This window comes from Chelonoidis abingdonii, chromosome 9, assembly GCF_003597395.2.
Source record: "Chelonoidis abingdonii isolate Lonesome George chromosome 9, CheloAbing_2.0, whole genome shotgun sequence".
Taxonomy (NCBI): Eukaryota; Metazoa; Chordata; order Testudines; family Testudinidae; genus Chelonoidis; species Chelonoidis abingdonii.
In genome coordinates, this window is record NC_133777.1 from 39,720,507 (window position 1) to 39,742,918 (window position 22,412).

The window sequence follows — 22,412 nt, forward strand, 5'->3', positions numbered from 1 at the left end:
AGCAATCATACTGACATTGACAAGACAGACCTGGATGTAGAGGAACAAAATAAATTTGCAAATTTGTTTCTGAATATTTCAATTTGTGCTGATTGGAAGAGTCATACTGCTTTTTATTTGTGAGCGTTCAGGGAAGTGTGCTCTTGTGCCATTGATAGCAAAATGAATAGCTACAGAGAACAGTTTATGGGCAACCCAGAGGTTGAAATTCTTCATCCAAACTACCCAGTGAATCTTTTTGAATAATAAATGTGTTAAAGAAAATCCAAATCAGTTCAGGAAAAATAATTAACCAACAAAGGGGCTTAATTTTAATAGGGAAAATAGCTTTAACACTCAGTGATGTTTAAAGGGTATTAGATTCTTTTCTGTGAATTAAGAGATGATATAAGATTTTCTGTGAAAACCTCATAATGGAACTGAGGAGACTTGCAGCTTTTGAGAAGGAAATGGATCTACCCACATGAGGAGTGCAGGAGGACTGTAGTTGGACTAATGTGGCAGTATCATCATGGCTGTGTGATTCTTCCTTTGGGGCCTGGCATGCGATAGAATTCTTTATGTGAATCTAGGTGGCTAAGTGGCTTTTTCTCTGAGGAGGCTGATTCTGTTGTAGCTCTTCCCTCCTTTCCCTAGCTGTCTTTTGAAAATAATATTTTAAAATGTAAGTTCCCAGACCTGAAGAAGAGCTCTCTGTAAGCTTGAAAACTTCTCTCTCTTACCAAGAGAAGTTGGTCCAATCAGGGCCGGCTCCAGGATTTTTGTCGCCCCAAGCAGGGAAAAGAAAAATTGCAATCTGCGGGAGCTCTACGGCCGCCGCTTCGGTCTTTGGCGGTAGGTCCTTCCCTCCGAGAGAGAGTGAGGGACCCGCCGCCGAATTGCTGCGGAAGAGCCGGACGTGCTGCCCCTTCCCTGTGGCCATCCCAAGCACCTGCTTGCTGGGCTGGTGCCTGGAGCCGGCCCTGTCTACAATACCATGGGACCAAACTGCAGTGTTGTAGCCAGCAACCGGTTCAAAACGTAATTAGTTCAAACTTACAGAACTTGAGTGTGCTTCTAAAGCTCTGTCTACACTGACAGTTTTGTTGTTAAAGCTTTTGTTGCTCAATGGTGTGACCCTCCCACCCCCCGAACGACAAAAGCTTTAATGATGAAAAGTGCCAGGGTGGACAGCACTTTGTCTGTGGGAGCCATGCTCCCAGCGATTAAGCTACTGCCCCTTGTTAGAGGTGATTTTATTTTGTCACTGGGAGGGCTTTCTCCCAGCAATAGATTGGCTACACAGTGCACCTTACAATGCCATGGCTGCAACGGTTCAGTGTAGACAGAGCCTAACTGTAGTATAATTGGAATTCATAGGTGGTGCTATTGTTTATCTGAATGTATAGGAGTGAGATCTTGGGGAAATGTATCTTGTCAGTGGTAATGCATTCTCTTGCTGAACATCTCAAGCAGTAGTGATGCTGAGCGTATCAGTCTGTTGCTTTGTCAGTGACTCCGTCAGTCTGTCACTCATGCTGAATGATTTAAATGTAGAGCTGCTACCTTCATATCATTCTTATGTGAACAAATAAACCAGGGATTGCCCATTGCCCCTCCTCTGGCCGGGGGGTTATTCTTAACCTTTTGAGATCTATGACATCACTCAGTTGTCTCACAGTTGTTAATGTTGCATATGTGTTTTAACTCTCTGAATAGCTATTAGTGAAAATTTCTGAGGCTGTGTTCAGGGATTGTTAGTTTCTTCATCTCACATCCTGTAGGACAGTGGTTTCCAGACTACAGTACCCCTTTCAGGAGTCTGATTTGTCTTGCTTACCACAAGTTTCACCTCACTTAAAAACTACTTGCTTACAAAATCAGACATAAAAATACAAGTGTCACAGCACACTGTTACTGAAAAATTGTTTACTTTCTCATTTTTACCATATAATTATAAAATAAATTGATTGAAATATAAATATTGTACTTGCATTTCAGTGTGATACTTGAGCCTGTTTTTCACTTGTGAACCTTGTTTGAACCCTGAAACCCAGGCAGTGGGGCTGGAGCATGTAACTTAGCTTCATGGGGCCACCTGTGGCATGGGGGCCCTGGCAGTTGCCCTGCTTGTCATCCCCTAATGCTGGCCCTGCACTTGTGATCCCCCTAAGCCCCTCCTGTGACCCTCCTGGGGGCTGCAACCTGCAGGTTGAGAAACGCTGATCCCCTACATACCCCCAGAGATACGCATACCCCTGGTCAAGAACCTCTGCTGTAGGATACTGATATATTGTTGGTATAGGGCGAAATTGAGACATTTTTCTCCTTACAGTTGGGGAGATTTTCAGCACTGGACTGCCCATCTGGAAGAATGAGAGAGGTAAAGGAATTGCTAATTATCAGAGCTATCTGCACTCTGAGAATACTATATGTAGAAATTCCCGTGTCCCTTTCCCTTCTCATTTCTCCATTGCTCCCACTATCTAGAGACCCCCAAGTTGCTGATCGGTAAGCATGCTTGCATCACATTTCTTAAAAATACTATCTGAAGTCGCACTGGATACTAGTCTCTACTGCTTCACAGGCTTTGCTGTTCTGCTGTGATTCAATGGAACCTAAGACTTGAGTCCATGGGTTTAAAAATTCTTGAGTTTGATGAAAAAAATATTCATTTGATGAACTACAAATACATTGGAAGATAGTATTGTAGAACTTCAAGCACAGATAGATCACTTGAAGATCTTTACTGGTGTTACTGTAAAAGTGAAGTTGTGGGGAGACATTGTCACAGCATGTAACATTTATGAATGGGGATTATTATTATAATTTGCATTATAACTGAGATTGGGTGGATTGTGGTGGGTGCTATACACACAAAATAAGGGACCATCTCTGTCCAAGAGAGCTTACAAAGGGAAGTGACCTGCTGTGTGACTTTGGACGGGGCTGGTTTCCTGAGTCCTGATGTGGTGCCCTGTCTACTGAACCATGCTGCATTCTTGATCATGTTTTGCCAGCTCAGCAAAAAATGTTGCATTTTTGATTTCTGGAAAAGGATATTTTTGAATAAAAACCCAAAATATTTGTAAAAAGACTTCCAAACTGAAGAAAAAGGTTTTGTGACCAGTTTTTTCTGGTAAACATATGCAGTATCGCCAACCTCACATGTTCAAAAAATCATGAATGAATGAGTTAAGGCACCCAAAATCATGATATATATATATTGGGGTTCTTTCATTTGCATTCTGGTATTTGAGCCATTAGGGGTCACTTTATCCAGCTTTTCTTTACAACTGGGGAGCTAGAAATGTGTTTGTTAATGCAGGCTGAAATGCTCACATTGTCACCTGACTGCAGGATCAGGATTGAAGAATAAGCTCTAATATTGCACATGTGCCTGGGATCGTACCAAATACTCCAGTGAGTCAGTTAGTCATGGCAATAAGTGAGCATTCAGCTTGTGGGGTGTTTCTGTGGTATTGATTTGTTTCCCCTTTTGATTGCTCATGAACACTCAGTGCTCAGCTTTGCCGTGAAAACAGAGCCCTGAGTAGGATTTCATGCAGCTGTATCTGCCAGTGGCTCTCCTGGAGTTCCAGGGAACTGAACATGCTCTTAAGGATGGTGCAGCCTGCTCTCTTCTCTGCATCCACTCGCTCCATGCCGCGCCCCCCCCACTTCTCATTGCCTTGGGGTGGATTGTGCCCTGGGAGGTGCTAGGATGTAGCAGTCCTTGTGCTGGCATAGCACAGGAATTGTGAATGTGGCTGACCTCTGAGCAAGAGTGCAGCTGGGAAAGGCTCCTTTGGCCTGTTTCAAAAGTACTGTGCACCCAGCAGCTTCTGTAGAATCATAGATTTTTAAGGCTAGAAGGGACCACTATCATTTAGTATCCTGACCTCCTGCATAACATAGATCAGAGAACATCATGCAGTGAATCCTGTGGCAAGTCCATGACTTCTGTTTGAGCTGGAGTAGATCTTTTAGAATTGCAATTTTCAAAAGTTACCCCATTCTGTAAATACATATCAAGAGGATAGATTGAGCTTCCTAAATCTCTGACTGTGAAGCAGGTTTTCCAGAAGGGTGGATGATAAACAATTAAACATTTTTTTTTTTTTTAAGAAATTAGCAATTTTGGCTTTTATTTAAATAAATATTTCTTTTTAAACACGAAGATGTTTAAAATGAAATCTGAATTTATGATGAGTTTAGGCCTTGACATTTTGTATTAATCTCTTAAAACATTTAAATAAAAAGTAAATATACCGAATCCATGTATTAATCTGAGCAGGGCTGGCAGCGGGCTGAGTGGGCCGGTGGCCGGGACTCCGTTCTGCCCACTGCCGTCTGAGTGAACGGAACCCCAGGCTGGCAGCAGGCTCACACCATTAAAAAACAAATTGGCTCACGTGCCACCTTTGGCATGTGTGCTGTAGGTTGAGGACCCCTGTTCTAGCGTATACTGTGTATACTGTACTTTATGGTAATTTTCACTATATGTGATTTTGCTCTTATGTGCTGACCTTAGAACCTAACCCCTGTGTAAGATGTGACTCCGCTGTAGTGGAGAAAAAAAAAAATTTGGAGCACCACTTTTTGGCGCCCCCAAATCTTGGTGCCCTAGGCACCCGCCTAGTTTGCCTAGTGGTTACACCGGCCCCAAGTATGGCCATTTTTATGTTATTTCTTCTTATGCTCTTATGACATGGGATGTTTTATAGCCAGCACCCAAAGTCTACCCACCATTTGTCTCTGCTCCCTAGCTGGGTGCACACTGCAACAGGGCCCAACAGGCAGTGGGGTCAGGTGCAGTGTTTCAACTACTCTGCTGGCTGCTACTGTCTCCCAAGCTCAGCTCTGTGCACTGGGGAATTTGGTTAGGGGACTGGAATCAGCATCCTGCTACAGCCTGAGCGAAGGGAGATGCCTCGCCGTGATAACAGGTTCAGGGAAAGGACCCAGGAATTCCCTCATGCAGCAGAGAGCGCCTTGTAAGAGAGCTGGGGCTGCCATGCAGTGTAGGGCAAGGCTTTTCAATCTGTCTCGCAGCCTTCAAAGCCCCATTCTCTCCCCTCCATCATAGCAGCCTCATTTGTGTTTTTTGCTCAAGGGCCTTGGCTTTGATCTGCTGCAGTTCTGCCATTTCAGTTCGTGCTGGCCATTTCCATTGGCCAGCATCTTGTGTGCCATCAACACCAGTGCACAGAGAGTGTAAAACATGCCTGTTCTGAGTTAAGAGCATTTGACACCCTCTTTGCTTTGGATGAGGAATAATACACAAGGGTCAGGGCAGGGGAGAATCCACCTCGAGTCACTACTGACAGGTAAAGAGGAATGGATCACAGAACTAAAAATTAATGGTATCATAGGTACAAGTGATCATGATGGTGCAAGCAGAAAAAGGTTCAGGCCAGTAATCTGTCTACTTGGTGCTTTGACAGGGCCAATTTCACAAAGTTGAAAACAATTATGAGTAAGGCCAAGATTTTGGCACAGGTATTTTTAGTAAAAGTCACGGACAGAATGTGGGGAATAAACAATAAATCATGTAAGCAGGAGCCCCACCGCCCAGGGCTAAAGTTGTGGAGGTCACACAAAATCATGGAATGCGTGTCCTTCCTGACCGACTCGCAGCCTTAATCATGAGGCAGATCAGCTGGGAAGAAGAATTTAATGAGAAAAAGGTGAATTATAATTTAGAATAATTTAAAAATACCTCACTAGATGCTCAAAAAACCACAATTCCACAACTAAGGAAGAAAGCTGTGCTGTTTAAAAAACCAACTTGATTTAAAGAGGAAGTGAGGGTGGTTGTAAAAAATGAAAAGATAATATATAACATATGGAAGAAGAGGGAAATTGATAGTAATGAATATAAATCAGAGACTAAGAATTGTAGAAAATTGATAAGGGAAGCCAAAGGATACAAGAGAAATCTATGGTCAGCAGAGTTAAGGACAAAAAGGAGTTTTTAGATATATTAAGAACAAAAAGAATCTTGACAATGGTATTGGTCCATTACAAGGTGGAAATGGTAGATTTATCAATAATAATGCAGAATAGTTCAATAAATATTTCTGTTATGTATTTTGGGGAAAAAACATGATGTAGTCTCATCATATGATCATAACACTCTTTCCATTCCATTAGTATCTCAGGAGGATCTTAAAACAGCAGCTACTAAAATTCGATATTTTTAAATCAGCAGGTTTAGATAACAGTCCAGTGAGCTCCTTGGATGCAAGTTAATATTGATTTCCAATAAACCTTAAAACACTGGGGAAGTTCCAGAAGACTGGAAAAAGGCTAACTTTGTGCCAATATTTAAAAAAGGTAAACAGTATGATCTGGGTAATTATAGGCTGTTGGTCTGACATTGACCCAGGCAATATAATGGAGCAGCTAATTTAGGACTTGATTAATAAAGAACTATAGGAGGCTAATGTAATTAGTGTCAATCAGCATGGGTTTATAGAAAATAGATCCTGTCAAACTAATCTGATATATTCTTTTTGATGAGATTACAAGCTTTGATGATAAAGGTAATAGTATTGATGTAATATACTAAGATTTTTGTAAGGTTTTTGACTTGGTGCCACATGACATTTTTAATAAAAAATCTAGAATGATATAAAATTAACATGATGGCGCACATAAAATTGATTAAAAACTGGCTAACTGATAGATCTCAAATGTAACTGTCAGTGGGAACTCATCAAGCGAGTCAGTTTCCAGTGGGGTACCACAGGGATTGGTTCTTGACCCTGTGCTATTTAACATGTTACTGACCTAGAAGAAAACATAAAATCATTACTGATAGTTTGCAGGTGACACAAAACTTGTGGAGTAGTAAATAATGAAGAGGACAAGTCACTGATTCAGAGTGATCTGGATCACTTGTAAACTGGGCGCAAATAAACAATATGCCTTTTAATATGCTTACAAAGAATTAAGGTCATACTTACAGGGTGGAATCTCCATCCTAGGAAGCAGTGACTCTGCAAAAGATTTGGGGGTTATAGTGGATCATCAGCTGTGGCAAAAAGAGCTAATGTGATATTGGGATGCATAAACAAGGTAATCTCAAGTAGGAGTAAAGCGGTTTCTTACCTCTGTATTTAGCAGTGGTGCGACCACTGCTGGAGTATTATCTAGTTGTGATGGTCCCTATTGTATTCTGCTGAGGGTTACGCATGAGCACCATGCGTCCGGAGCTGGATAATTTGGAAGTAGTGTCCGTTAGTCCGCACAGTGTGCCTTGGCTTGCCTCATTCTTCTGTCTGAGGTCATAAAGGGTGGGGCGGGTTGACTGCCTCTCCAGTTCCTTCTCAACGTTGCATGGTCCAGGTTGGAACTTTCTGTCCTCGTCTCTGACGCACTTTAAAATAAGATAGTTGTACATAGTTTTAAGAGTTTTGTAGTAGTTTTACCAGTTTATTGTAATTTTATCATAGTTTTATTGATTAGTTTAGATAGATTGAGGGGGAAGGGGTTGTTTTCTTAACATCCTTCCTGCCCCCCTCAGCACCTACGAGCGGGTACCGAACTATGCCCAGGTCGCTGGGCTTCATACTCTGCACCTCCTGTCTGCGCTTCTTGGTCAACAATGAACACCAATGCTGTCTCTACTGCTTGGGGGAAGCTCACATTGCATCCAGGTGCCATATTTGCCAATCCTTCCCCAGCTACAAACCAAGAAGACTGGGCTCGATGCCTCTGGAAGCACCTCATAGAGCTTGCCATGAGGCCTCACTCAGACCCAGGCTGAGGAAACCCCCTCACTCCTCTTGTAATCCTCTAGCCCAGGGGTCAACAACCTTTCAAAGAAGAGCCATGTATTTTTTTTTTGGTCTTTGACCAAAATATTTTGAGAGCTGCATCACATGCAAAGCTACTTGTAAAGTTGGAATATATCAGCTAATAATAATTGAACATATTAAAGCTATTACTAGTCGCCAATACTTTTAATGCAACTTCTGCCATTTGAATTTGATTATAAACAGGAGGGGGCTCTGGGCTAAGGCAGGAGATTGGGGTGCAGGATGTGGTGCGGGGTCTACGAGGGAGTTTGAGTGCAGCAGGGGGTTATGACCTGGAGCAGGGGGTTGGAGTGCGAGAGGGTGTGCGAGGTGCAGACTCTGGCTGTGAGGCGTACCAGACTCTGCATGCCTTCATCCCTAGCACTGTCCTCACAGCTCCCACTGGGGGCAGTGCTTGCGGGCGCAGCCAGCACATGGAGACCTGCTGCCTCCCTCCTTGCAAGGGATGCGCAGCGATGTGCCAGCCACTACTGAGAGCAGCATGGGGATAGAGCCCTGCTGTGCCGCAGGCCAGGAGCTGCCTGTGGTAAATGCCTCCTGGTCAGAGCCTGCACCTCACGCCCCCTCAAAAAATGACTGCTCACAAGGGAGCAGCCAAAGAGCCACAGGTTATCGACCCCTGCCCTAGACTATTTATAGCAGTAGCAGAAAGACTCAGGGCAGGTTATCTCCACTCAGAGAATCGCTAAATGGATTTTGGGTTGCATTAAACTCTGCTATCGACTGTCAAGCCTACCTCCCCCCACAGGTGTGCAAACTCACTCCTGGAGATCTCAGGGCTAGTCTACACTGGCAACGGCAACGCTTTAATGAGCCTTGTGTGGTCACGGCTCAGCTCTCTCCCTGCGCTCTAAAAAAACCCCACGTCCACGAGAGGAGTTGCTGTCGTTCCCAGCACTGGTTCCCTGTCTACCCTGGTGCTTTACAGTGCTGAAACTTGCTGGGCTCAGGGGGATATTTTTTCACACCCTGAGAGAGAAAGTTGCAGCACGGTAAATTGCCAGTGTAGACAAGCCCCTCAGGCTTCAGCCATGGCCTCCCTTCAGGATGTGCTGCTTATGGACATATTTAGAGCGGCCACATGGCATTCTTTGCACTCCTTTTCGGTGCACAGTTCCTTAGTACAGGACTTGGCAATGGAGGCCACCTTCAGTATAGTAGTTCTCCACATGACTGTCCCCATCCTCACACTCCCCCCCGACTTAGTCTGCTTGTTAATCACCTTCAGTGGAATACAGTAGGGACCATCCCTTGAAGAAGATAAGGAGATTACTTACTTGTAACTGGGGTTCTTCCGATATGTGATCTCTATCTTGCTTCTTCCCCTCCTTCTCCTCTGCTATGGATCTGTCTGGTTAGCAGAGTAGAAGGAACTGGAGATGCAGTCAGTCCGCCCTGCCCTTTAAGACCTTAGACGGAAGCATGAGGTGAGCCAGGGCGCACACGTGGACCAGTGAATGCTGCTTTCAAATTCTCTGACTCTGAACACATTGTGTGCATGATTGACCTTCTGTGGAATACAGATCGGGACCACACATCTACAAGAACCTTCACCTACAGGTAAGTAACCACCTCATATGTGCCAAGTTGATTTTTGTTATCATTTTAATCAGAAGTTATTGTGGTGATAAATTAAACTCTTTATGGAAGTCTGAGTGTTTTTAACAGCATAGTTACCTTTATCAGCCAAATTTGTAATCTCACTAATAAACTGTCAAGTTTGTTTTTACAAGACCTATTTTCAATAAAACCATGTTGATTGGCATTAATTACAAAACCATCTTTTAGTACTTTATTGATAGTCTGACATCAGTACCGGGCAAAGTAATGGAATAGCTGAAAAAAGAACAGGCATATAGTTACTCAAGTCATCCTGTTTACCCTTTTTACATATCACAACTTGAGCTTTCTTGCAGCCTTCGGCAGCTTACTGTTCCTTCTCTCTTCTTCCATTCCTGTCCATCAGCTCCACAGCGACAACGGAACCGAATGAAGTCTGAGCACTATTTTCTCTCTTGCACCAGTTTCAGGGCTTCATTCATCTTTAATATTTTTTGTTCTATTTCATTCTTCGCTGTATCTATCCAATGCATCCTCAATCTTCATCTATTTCTAGTTCCTTGCACTCCGGTATATATCGCCAGCTATGGTACGCTTTCTGGGTCCATTCTTGACACATGTCCAAACCATCGCATTCATCTTTCTTCACTCTCTTGTAACAGCATTGCTTCTTGCCCTAGCCATTTTCTTCTCTCTTCGTTTTTTATTTTCTTTAGTCATGAAACTCTTAGTATTCCCTTCAATCAGTTCACTTGTGCAGCCAAAATCTTTTGTTCATTGGCTGTTCCCGTACTCCAGCATTTTGACCCATGCAGCAGTATTGGCATGGCAGTTGTCTCATATACACTGATTTTTGTATTTATTGACATGTCTTTAACTTTCCAGACCTTGCGGAGTTTTCCGAATGCAGTAGTGGTTGTTCTGAATCTTATGTCAACTTCACAATTCCCATTCTTTGATACTGCTCCTCCAAGGTAGACTACTTTTTCAAATTAGTATTCTAGTTCTTTATCTCAGAGTTTGATCTGTACCTCTTTCTCTTGTCTTCCAATTGCCAAAATTTTTGTCTTCTCCATGCTGCTCTTCAATCTGAATGTTTTGCTTTCCCATTCTACCTTGGTCAATGCTGTGACATCAATATTATCTGTGAATATAAAGTTATGCACTGTCCTACCTCATAACACGACTCTTCCTGCTTCAAATCTCAGTGCTACAGCCATTACTGCTTCCAGTATTAAATGAACAAATTGAACTAATTCCGCCAGGATTCATTAAATATTAACACCAACAGTCTGGACACTTCCTTGGTGAACTCTTAAAATTCCTGGGTGCAAGTTATCAGGGCCTGATGGTTTTAAAATATTTAACATCAGTAGATGCCATATAGCATCCTCCTTAGTTGGGATGGAAAGTATTTCACCATCAGATGATACGAGCACATCATCCAGCTTCTTTGCAAATGCAGAACAGAAATATTTATAGAATGCTTCTGTCTCGTTTGCATCATTGATAATGTTACCATTTTCATGTAGTGTACAATTGTCAGGATTCTTTTTCTTGTTGTTCATTTACAGTAGCACTCATTTTGTGCGAGGTGCTCACCAACACTTAAGGAAGAGGTCTCTGTTCTGAAAATTTGATAATATAATGATGGAAGTCAGGAGAAAGGAAATAGCAATTGGCTGCTTATATACAAATCAGCAAGTTTCACTATGGGCAGCATGGCAGAGGTAAATCCTTAAAGGATCTTATGTGGGTAGCATAGGGCCTTAAGCCCAGACAGGTCGGACCATGCATAGGGGAGTGCATGGAAGAAGACAGGGAGGTGATTGGGAATCTGATTGAGTGGTAGGTGAGTTTGGGAGCATTGGTAGAGTGGAGGGGACACACTTTTGCTGTTGCTCCATTTAAAATGCTCCTTCTTATTGTGCCTAACCCAGGTTGAGGGTTGCTGCAGTGGAGGTTGTTTGTAGGGCTCTAAAGGTTTAGGATTTGGTGATTGATTGTGGCTGGGCATCTCCTTCAGGATCAGTGCCTTCTCATGGCTGATTTGATCTCTCATGATAGGTACACCTCTACCCCAATATAACGCTGTCTTTGGGAGCCAAAAAATCTTACTGCATTATAGGGGAAACCACGTTATATCGAACTTGCTTTAATCTGCCAGAGTGCGCAGCCCTGCCCCCTGGTGCACTGCTTTACCGCGTTGTATCCGAATTTGTGTTATATTGGGTCGCGTTATATCTGGGTAGAGGTGTATTGTGATTCTAGTTTGTACTGGCAATAAGTATAAATGAATGTGAGAAGTTGCTCTGAGATATTTTAGCACTTGAGACATTCTTGAAGTTAGCCATGCAGTGTGTATCAGTGAAATGGCTAACTGACATGAAGGACTGTAAGTCAAAGTGACGCTAATAGAACACTGCAGCTGTATGAAACCCAATTATCTGAAAGCCTGGGAATTCAGAGTCATGGTTGCAGTGAATGTGGAATCCTCTGAAAGCCAGGAAGTTCAAAATGACGCTTGCACTCCTGGATTCTTTATCCATGCTGCCAACCTCTCTTCTAATGGTTCAGCTGCAGAGCCTTGTGAGGTATTCAGTCAGTGTGTAGTTTGGGTGGTGTGGATGATGTAAATTGAGACCTTTGATTCATAGTGGAACTATGATTGAGACTGGGTTGTATCGGGCTGTAAACGGAGGGATGCAGAGAGGAGATGACGTGCAGGAGTGTCTGGTGGGATCCATGGCCTATGTGTATGTGGCTGTGTCTGAATGAATGGTATTGGAGCAGTGGTATTTCCAGTGTGAGTCAGACCCACCATCTCTTTGCTGCTAATCGTTTTCTGACTTCCAGCTACTGACACAATTCTGCATAAGATGCTTTACACTACAGAGATTTGCTTCCGTAGCTATATTGGTTAGGAGTGTGAAGAAAATTACCTCACTACTCGATATAGCTACGCCAGCATAAGCCCTAGTGTAGATGCAGTTAGACTGGCAAAGAAGTCTTTTGGAGAACTAGTTTAATCTATACTGGCAGCAGTTCTTTTGCCTGTATAAGCTGCTTCCCCCACTATGGGAGGGAGTTTGCTGGTATAGTTCTACTGGATAACCTATACTAGGAAACCTTTAGTGTAGAGCAGTGGTTCTTAACCTTTACTGCAGCCTGCACTCCTTTGGGTCTCAAAAATATGTTCTTGCACCCAGGGCTGGCGCAAGGATGTTTCACGCTCTAGGCGAAACTTCCACCTTGCACCCTCACCCATTCCCGAGCCTTGCGGCAGCTCCCTGCCCCCCCCCGCCCTGAGGCGCCTTCCCTGCGGCAGCTCCCCCCTCGCCCTGAGGCGCCCCACGTGTGGCAGCTCCCCATCCCCCCCTCTGTCCTGAGGTGCCCCCTCCGTGGCAGCTCCCCCCCCAGCCCGGGGAGCCGTGCGGCAGCTCACTGCCCCAGCCTTAAGCTGACAGGTGCCACAAGCCTGGGAGGTGGGAGAAGTGAAGCAATGACATGCTCGGGGAGGAGGCGAAGCAGGAGCGAGCTGGGGTGGGGAGTTCCCCTGCGTCCCTCCTCCTCCCCCTGCCCCAGCTCCCTCCGCCTAAATGCCGGCTGTGACTGGGGCAGCCAAAGATCCGGCTGCCGAGGTTGCCGCCAAAGAAAATGCCGCCCCCCAAATCCTAGTGTCCTAGGTGACCGCCTAGATCGCCTAACAGGTTGCACCGGCCCTGCTTGCATCCCTTATCAAAAATTGTTGAAGTAGGTCAGTTCTTTAAACCTGGATATATCATAACTATAAAATGAAAGAGATACAATTGCATATTTATTTAAATTTTGAAGTTAAAATTTAACTCAGTAATCGTTAAAAAATGTATCATGTTAATAAATACATAGGTTTGCTGAAACAAAGTAGTTGTAGTTGCATGCCTGTGCTTAATTTGTGTTTTCGATGATTTACCTTCTAAAAAAAGCTGGCATGTCTCACACCCCCAGAAAGAGCATCTCGCACTCCAAGGGGGTGCGTGCACCCCAGGTTAATAACCACTGGTGCAGAGCATAGAACAAGGCCTGCTGTTAGTATCTGTAGCTCCTGGTCCTGGATAATCCAAGATACAGATACTGCAAAGGCGAAAGAAAACAACTAGCACTTATCAGACGGTGAACTCTGAACGTTGTGTTTGTGACGTGTAGGGTGACCAGATCTCCCTATTTTATAGGGACAGTCCCAATTTTTGGATCTTTTCTTATATAGGCTCCTCTTACCCCCGTCCCCATCCCGATTTTTCACATTTGCTGTCTGGTCACCTTAGTGATGTGTTAATACAGCCAGCCTTATTACACAGGAAATTTGTACGTGGTGCATGAGTGCATTCATGGGAGAGCGTTCATTATGTACGGGGGCATCATTCAGAGGGCTGGATGGGGGAGAGCTGTGTGTGTAGTAGAGCTAGCTGAAAGTTTCCATTCAAAATTTTTTCTTCAAAATGGAAATGTCAGTGGGAATTGTTTGTTTTTTGACTAATTTTGTTGTGAGTTTTTTTTGTTAGAAACTGCAAACCCAAATGCCGATTTTTGTTGTTTTGTTTCTGGCAGCCAAAACCAAAAATCTCAACTAATCAGGCATAAATTTTCAATAAAATTTGCAAATTTATGCCTGACCAGCCAGAATTGAATGATTTCCAGTCGTTGAAAACAAAACTAAAACCAAACCCCAAAAAAGCAAATTTTTTCATTTGTTGAAATTTTTCACAAGGAAAAAGTTGATTTCCCAACAAACTCTAATCTGTAGCAAATGGCAAGGTTTTATGAACCTCACACACAAACATGTGCACCTGTACCCTCATGTACCCATCCTCTTAATTTACACACATTCCTCTCCACATGCTCATGAACATCTACTCAATTACATTTGTACTCCCTCTCACTCAACCGAAGTTGTTCTGTTCCCCGGGTAATATGTCTGCTGTGGCATCTCCGGTAGTATGCACCATACGTGCCACCCAGACCGAGTGTGCAGGAATGCTTTGCTCCCACATGCTGAGTGCTCTCAAATTCCCCAAGCCCGTGACATGCTGTGAGGAAGGCAGGAGCTGCAGCACTGCGGCCTTGGAGCTGGAAATGGAGTGAGCTTGTTACAGCAAGCAGAAATGCTGGGTTTGCCCTTGGTGAGTGCCTTACCTCCCCTCCTCCTCCCAGGCTGCCAGGACTGCTTCCTCTTCCTCTCCTGTTTTGTCATTCAGGATGGAGGATGCTCTAAGAGTCTAAGGCAGTGGTCCCCAACCTTTTCCGGGTGGCGGGCGCTGGACAACGAGCCACCGAGGACTGTGGCCAGTGGACAAGCATCTGCCAAAATGCCCCAAGAAGCGACAACACCGTCAAGAGGTGTCGCCACATACATGCCGCCGAAAATCAGCAACATTTTGGCAGTGACACCTTTTAGTGACGCCGCTTTTCAGCGGCATTTTGGTGGCAACACCTCTCGAGGATGCTGCTTTTTGGTGGCGACGCCTCTTGATGACACCACTTTTTGGTGTCTGCTGGCCCGCCAGCCAGTACGCGGGCGCACATAGATGCCCTGGCGGGCGCCATGGCAGGGACCCCTGGTCTGAGGGCAACAATGATCAGTTGGACAGGCCATGTGGAAGGCAGCCAAGTCTAGTAGCAGGGAAACAGCTCTGTCTAGAGGAAGGAGGGCTTTGAAATTGAAACGAGACCTTTACCCAAGCACTCCTGCCAGGGTGTCTTACCTCAGTTAGTTCATTAGGGAACTCCTAAGGGAAATCCCCTGCTTTCCTGAGGGCATAGGGATGAGGGGAGCATGCCAGAGAAGAGGGCAGATCTGGATCCCTTGGCAGTGAGGGAAGGACCTAGTGATGGGACCTGACTGGACACTGAATGTAGCAGGGAGGCTGATCCCAGTCTCTGAGATTTACTGCCATGTTTTGGGGGGTAGGGGGATTATTTTTTTTTTTTTTTTTTTTTTTTTTGGTGGTGTAGACATACCCTTGGTAGCAGGAACCGTCTCGTTTTACAGGGCGCACTCTCATAATTGCCAACTCTCCTGATTTTATCGCCAGTCCGGGTGAGATTTGGTGCTTCGCAGAAAGTCCCAGCTGCTGGAGTCCAGCTATTACCTGACAACCTTAGCTTTTGTTTAAAAAAAACCTCAAAACTTTATAGCCCTCCTGTGTATAGAAAAAAGCTTGGAAACATGGACCCTAAATGTTCCCATGTCCGAAAGGAAGTACAAAGAGCTCAGTGTATTTTTTTTTTTTCCCCCTAAATATCTTGATTTTTTGGGGGCCTGACTCATGATTTTTGAATGCTTGGGACTGGTGATACTTCCCTCTGCGTGGGCCCTTCTTTATTAAAGGCAAACATGCGAAGTTCTCTCTGTGACCTTCATCACTGGGAGAGAAGTGAAGGCAGCTGCTCACATCAGCCTTCACTCCTAGCTCTCTGAGGTTTCTGCAGTCTGCTGACCAGAAGGATAGGGTGTTCCCATGTGCAGTGCAGGGCGCACACAGTGAAGCATTGTTGGGCTCACAATGCCCGACAGAGATGTTTCTGTTGAGTATGGAAAAAAGGAACCATTGGCCCCAACCCAGGAAATATTTACATCTTTCTGCAGGTTAATTTATCATGAGAAAGAGTTTCATTCTCCAAGCTGGAAACTCTAGGGCCCCAGCACTAGTTAACAGTGCCATGCACCAGCAGCTCAGCCCTGTATTGAGCTCGCAACCACTGAGGTCAAGTGAATCCTGGAGACGGGAGTGTGGGCTGATCCCAGAGCCTGGGATCCCATTAGTCAGAAAGATTTCTTTTGAATGGTTAGTTTGTAAAAGTTTTAGACAACTACTTCAAACAGAGGCTCATAAAGGGGAATGCTGGGCAGCTTTTAACTATAAGCATCAGTCCACACTCCATCGATAATTTTTTGGCCTGAGGGCCACATCTGGATATGGAAATTGTTTGGTGGGCCATGAATGCTCATGAAATTGGAGTTGGGGTGCAGAAGGGGGTGCGGGCTCTGGCTGGGGTTGCGGGCTCTGGGGTAGGGCCAGAAATGAGGAGTTAAGGGTGCGGGAGGGGGCATCGGGCTGGGGCAAGGGGCTGGAACAGGAGGTTGGGACATGGGAGAGGGTAAGGGGTGCAGGGTCCAGGCGGCGCTTATCTCAAGCAGCTCTTGGAAGCAGCGCCATGCCCCACCCTGCGGCTCCTCTGTGGAAATGCGATCAGGTGGCCCCTCACGCTACCCTGTCCACAGGTGCTGTCTCTGCAGTTCCCAGCCAATGGGTGCTGTGGGCGTGGCACTTGGGGTGGGGTCGGGGCGCGAAATCCCCTGTCTATCCCTAAATGCAAGAGATGGAGGGGGGACATGCTGCTGCTTCTGGGAGTCTTGGCACGCGTGCACGGAGTGGTCTCCAACCCTGGTCTGTAGCTGGAACGTGGGAGCAGGGCAAGCCCGAGACCCCGTTCTCCAGCAGGAGCTCAAAGGCCAGATTAAACAGGCTGGAGGGCTGGATGTGGTCCCTGGGCTGTTGTTTGCCCACCTCTAACCTATAGTTACCCATTGGTATTTGGAAGTGATGACATCTGTTCAGTGCAAAGAGAGAACAAAATACTAGAAAAAGCCAATTAATTCATGTTTTTCTCTCACAGTAAATGCAAAAGCCAAACGCTCGTTTCACCAAAGTAAGCATAAACGTGTACAATTATTGCATACGTTTTTGTAAATTTTGACCAGTGGCTCACTATTTTTCTGAGAATGAGGAAGATTGGAAATGTTAATGTGTGAATGTCCATTTCATGTATTATTCAACAGCATTACAAAATGTTTCACTTTCAGTAACACTGGAATATATATTCAATAAGGCACTTATGCAAAGGTGGCTAAGCAGATGAGACAAGTTATGAAGTCATAACTAATAATGCACAAGTCTTAATGTTATTTCATGTTTATATAACAGTAGCGCACACATGCTCCATGTCAGGATTGTGGGTGTGACACAAACACACGTGAATATGCAGTGCCTTCTCCAAAGAGCTTCTACTGCAGAGGTCCCCAAACTGTGCCTCCTTCGGGAGGGCTTGGCGGAATGTTTGGGGGTGGGTGGTGCAGCTGGGGCCTGGCCTAGCCCCCATAGGGGGTAGGGAGAGAGCACCACCCAGTTCTGCTCCTGGTCCTAGCTGCTGGCCTGGGGCTCCAGCTGCTGGCTCCGTGCCTGAGGCTCCACTCCCTGGGGCTGTGGCCCCAGGCTCGATCGCTTTAGTCTTGATGGGGGTGTAACCCTGAAAAGTTTGGGGATCACTGTTCTTCTGCAAGAAGAGAAGTGAAGAAGTAATAGTCGTTCATTAATAACAATTTTGTTTTGGGCCAGTGCACAGAAAACAAAGTACTACAACAAAACTGAAACTAAATCTAAAATGATAAAATGTTAAAATATTTATAAATACAGATTAAAAAGGATATACAGCATTAATCTGTACACAATCACCAGGCCCCTTGCCTTTTCCTTATTTTTAGTGGCTGACTATGCAGATAGGGTAGCCACTCGATACATTATCAGTTCCTAAAACACATTATGTTTTCTGAGAGATCATAGATAAAGGCATCTGGGACAAAAACACAGAAAGCCAGTTTGACCTTAAATAGCAACACAAATTACAATGTAATAATGAAGTAAATATTCTACCTGCCCTAAACTGCATGGACAGAGGCGTTTACATTTCTCAGTGCCAGCATCTTGGCTTTTTAAGTAAGTTGTCTGCCTGGGTTGGAAATGAAGAGCTGTAAAGGCCCTCCTGAGTGTGTTATTACAAGGACTGGGTAAATATCTGGCATACACAAGTCTTTTTTTAAAAAGGGGAGCCAACATGACATATTTGAAATAGAAACAACTGCCATATCTAGTTGATTATTCATATCCTATATTCTCAACTTGAATAGGGATTTCACATTTTTAAACTTAAATCTAATCATTTCCAATTCTCAGAAACGGAGAGAATGCGAAGAATTCTGAACATGCTCTAACTAAGGAAACTTGTGTGAGAAAGTCCTCCTGAGTTGTTCCTCCAGGCATAGCCTAGGCAAAGGCTGTGGTGCATAATATGAAGCCAAAAATTAATATTACAACATTGACTTTGGACAGAATATCCATTCCTGCCTCAGCTCTAAGCAGAGAAGCTGGGGTATTATTTGGGAGACCAAGGATCTGTCTAAGAAATTTTTGACTTGCCTCCAGTCCTGTGGGATCATTCCACCCCCATATTTCTGCACTGTACAAAATTTGAGCTCATAACTTATCCTCAAACTCTCTTATAGGCTGGTGCAATTAAGTTGCCTCTATGAGTCCAGATAAAACATAACACAGCTTGCACTGAATTTGAGGCCTTCTCTTTTATTTCTTGAATATGCTTATCCCCAAACCATTTTGTGAGAATCACATACCCAGGGAGGGGAAAAAGCTAACTTGTTCAATATTTTGCCATTGATCCTCCATTTATGCAACCTCTGTCTCCAATTAATGACATTTACTTTAGTTCAGGAATAATTTATTGAGAGGTCCTCTTATTGATAGTATAAGCCCAATGCATTTAATATAATGCTTCAATACCAAAAGTATTTGTGACAATAAAACCATATCGTCTGCATATAATGACAGACACTAGGTGATTCATGATGTTAGTGGGAAAATACTGAATCCCCATTAATGGTACAACAATGTAGAAAAGTGGTTAAGACAATCCTGTCAACCCCACCCCCTTTATATTTGGGATGGAATCACTTAATTCCCCATCCAGCCTATCAAGAAGAGAAATGACAAAGAATGGGGAACAATCACACAGATAGTTTTTCTAGACAGAAATATATTTGCAATGAATTTTTGTTTAGAGTAAGTGCTGATTCTCCCCTCCTGCACCTGTTCTATAGTCATGCCCTCAAATCTTAGTGATTTTGGTGAGAGCAAGGGTACTGAGCACCACAGGATTGTACCTTTCCTAATGTGCAAGGTTTGGCTTTAAATCAGCCAGTCTGATAGATTCATAGAGTGAATCTGCTATGCTTCTCTCCTTGACACTGGAGGATCATATATTAGGGATAGATAAGGGTGTCATTAATGCCAGGTGTCTGGGACTCTGTCATTGGTAATCTTCTCCCCATTTAGATACTCTGAAACTAACTAATTCACTTAATCTTCAGTAGGCTAAGAAGATAGAGTTCCTTTGATCTCTCACTGTAATATAGGTTTGTCAGACCTCAAATCATTCTTGTATCTTTTTTCTGAGCCATTTCTGCTTTGTTTCAACATTCTTTTCAAAGTGCTGGCACAAGAACTTGATACAGTTTCCAGAAGTGGTATTACCAGTGGTGTTTATGGAGGTAATGCTGCCTTCTTATTCTTACTTTGTATTCCCCTCTTTATACATCCAAAGATTGTTAGCCTTTTTTGCCACAGCATCACACTGGGCTCTCATGTTCAGTTGGTTTTCCTGTGACCCGTAAATCTTTTTCAAAGTCATTGCTTTCCATGATCTAGTGCCCCCCATCCTCTAAGCACAGCCTGTATATTTTGTTCTCAGATGTATGAGCTTGCATTCGTCTATATTAGAATGTATGTTGGGTAATTGCAGTGAGTTTACTGATTGAGCCAATTTATTCTATCTGTGCTTTGTCCTTATCATTGTTACCATACCACCAGTTTTTGTGCCATCTGCAAATTGTACAGCCAGGGCATATAAAGGCATTTCTTCCAGATCATTGAAAACGATATTGAATAATTTGGTCCGAGAACCAATCACAGCTGGATCCCACTAGGAGCATCCCCCTCTTGATGATCATTCCCCATTAACAATCTATCCAGTAGCCAGGTTTTAATGACACTATATGATATGCATCATTGACTTGGTATAGTGCCTATATACTGTGGTACACAGTAAGTCAGATGCTTTACAGAAGTCCAACTATGTCAACACAATTACCTTAGTCAACCAAACTTGTAATCTCATCAAAAAATTATATCGGGTTAGTTGGACAAGCTCTGTCTTCCATAAAATGAAGATGATTGGCTTTAATTATGCTATTATCCTTCAGTTCTTTACTGATTATGTCCTGTATCAGCCATTACATGATTTTGCCCACAATCAGTGTCAGGCTAATCAGCCTATGGCTACCTAGGTCATCCCATTTATCCCTCTTAAATATTGGCATATTAGCTCTTGCAGTCCTCTGTAACTTCCCCAGTGTTTCAACATTTATTAAAAGTCAACATGAATGTTTATTTATTAAAAGTTTTTTTAATAAATAAACATTTATTAAAACATTTATTAAAAGTCAGAGAGCTCTGTGGCCAATTCTTTTAAAAGTCGTGAGTGCAAGTAATATGCTCTTGCTGATTTAAAATTATTGAAATGTAGTAGATGCTGTTTGACATCCTCCCTTCTTACTGTTGGAACAGAAGATATTCCTATTATCACTGTAACATATTAATACATCACCTAGTTTCTTTCCAAATCCATAAATATTTCTGCAACATTTTATTACTTACCGTGGGTATTGGATGCCTGAGGACTTTGCTAATGTAGCCTGAGCCTTTCACTTGCAGGTCACCAGCCCAGTTCAGTACAGTTTAAAAGTGGTTACCTTGAGTGTTTGGAAGGCATTTGGGGGCTCTTATTTCCCCGTTAGTGAGCATTCGCCCTGAATGACAAACTCAGGCCTTAACAAACTTGCTGTATTTGTTAAGCAAGAGCAAAGTCCTGTGTGAGTACTTCTAAGTCAGTTAGAAATAATAGCTCATAGTGATTTGTTTACCTTCAGCTCATCATCAGCTTCACTGAATCAGTTATAGCGATTTCTAATCCAGTTTAAGACTGTTCACACTTGGCAAGTTTGTGTGTGGCCAACCCCTCAGTCAAACAGGATTGTTCTGGACAATACCTTCCTGAGTACCTGGAGTCCCTGCTTCGCAGGTTGTTCTCAGAGCAGGCCGGTGCTGCCTGACAGCTTGTTATGTAAATGTCTGCACCTCAGGTCCGCACAGCAGCCTGCAGGAGGATTTGTTCTGCTGCCTCACTGGGGCTACTGTATGTACTTGTCTGAGTTTCTCTCCATTGAGCATCAGGTGACCCCTCTTTAATTCTAAAGCCAAGAGCTGCTCCAACATTGACCTGCCTATGCTCTCACACACACTGCTCCCTCTGGCATTGGGTGGGAACAAATGTGCTTGTGAGCGTGCACGTGCGCATACACACACACACACACCTCGCTCTCTCTCTGTCTGGCATTTGGGAACCCGGAGTTGTCTCTTCCATGAGTCAATATAAAGTAAATATGACCATTTGGTCACAGAGCTAGCCTCAGCAGTTACCCAGTGTTTTTACTTGCAGCAATTCAGAGAAAACAAATTTCAGATATCTCCAAAGTAGTAATGTAGCTGCCATGCTTGCAGCAGATAGTGACTCAGGTACAGTTAGTGTTGGGAGAAAAATATGTGAAGGTGCCAGCAAAATCATGCTACATCTCCCAGTAGAGTAGCCTTTTGGGTGTGGACCGGACTTTGCCCATATGACTAAGCATAGCCCAGACTGTAGGATTGTTGTGTAAACTCTTACGCGATATAGGATGATTCATGCATCTGGATTCCCAGCTTGACCTAAGGTCTTGTTTGGGCCATGTGCTGGTTTTGATCAGTTCCTAGTATCTTACGTACTTAAGCTGTTAAGTCAAACTGCACTGGCCCCGTAGGCTTTGCTGGAGCCAACGACAGGCTCCATACACAACAAACAAGAAGGTTTCCAGATGACATTTGGTTGGAATTCTTTCCAAGCATTTAGTGAAAATGCAGCTGAGAGAAGAGTTGCTTGAGGGGCTATCAATTTAGCTTCTGAGAATGTGATGTAAGCTCTTCCATAAACACTTGTGTTGTATTTGGTACATGTGAGGCTAGTGGTGTTAAGACCTTTTAGGCTGACACCTCCACACATTGCAGTGACTGTATGATAAGAATGTTTCAGGGAACTTTGGCCTCTTATCAGGCTCATTTGACAAAT

At 43.9% G+C, this 22,412-nt stretch overlaps 1 protein-coding gene across 6 annotated transcripts in view; it reads left to right on the top strand.

Annotated features, from left to right (window-relative positions):
* RHBDF1 (rhomboid 5 homolog 1) overlaps positions 1 to 22,412 on the top strand; it is a 95,848-nt gene that overhangs the window by 19,410 nt on the left and 54,026 nt on the right. For 2 of the 6 annotated variants that reach the window (XM_032794665.2, XM_075069424.1), the window contains one exon: positions 2,315 to 2,362. The exons of the other annotated variants lie outside the window; for them this stretch is intronic. The gene's annotated coding sequence lies outside the window, so the exon portion shown is untranslated. The remainder of the gene's footprint in view (positions 1 to 2,314; positions 2,363 to 22,412) is intronic. 6 annotated transcript variants of the gene reach the window in all.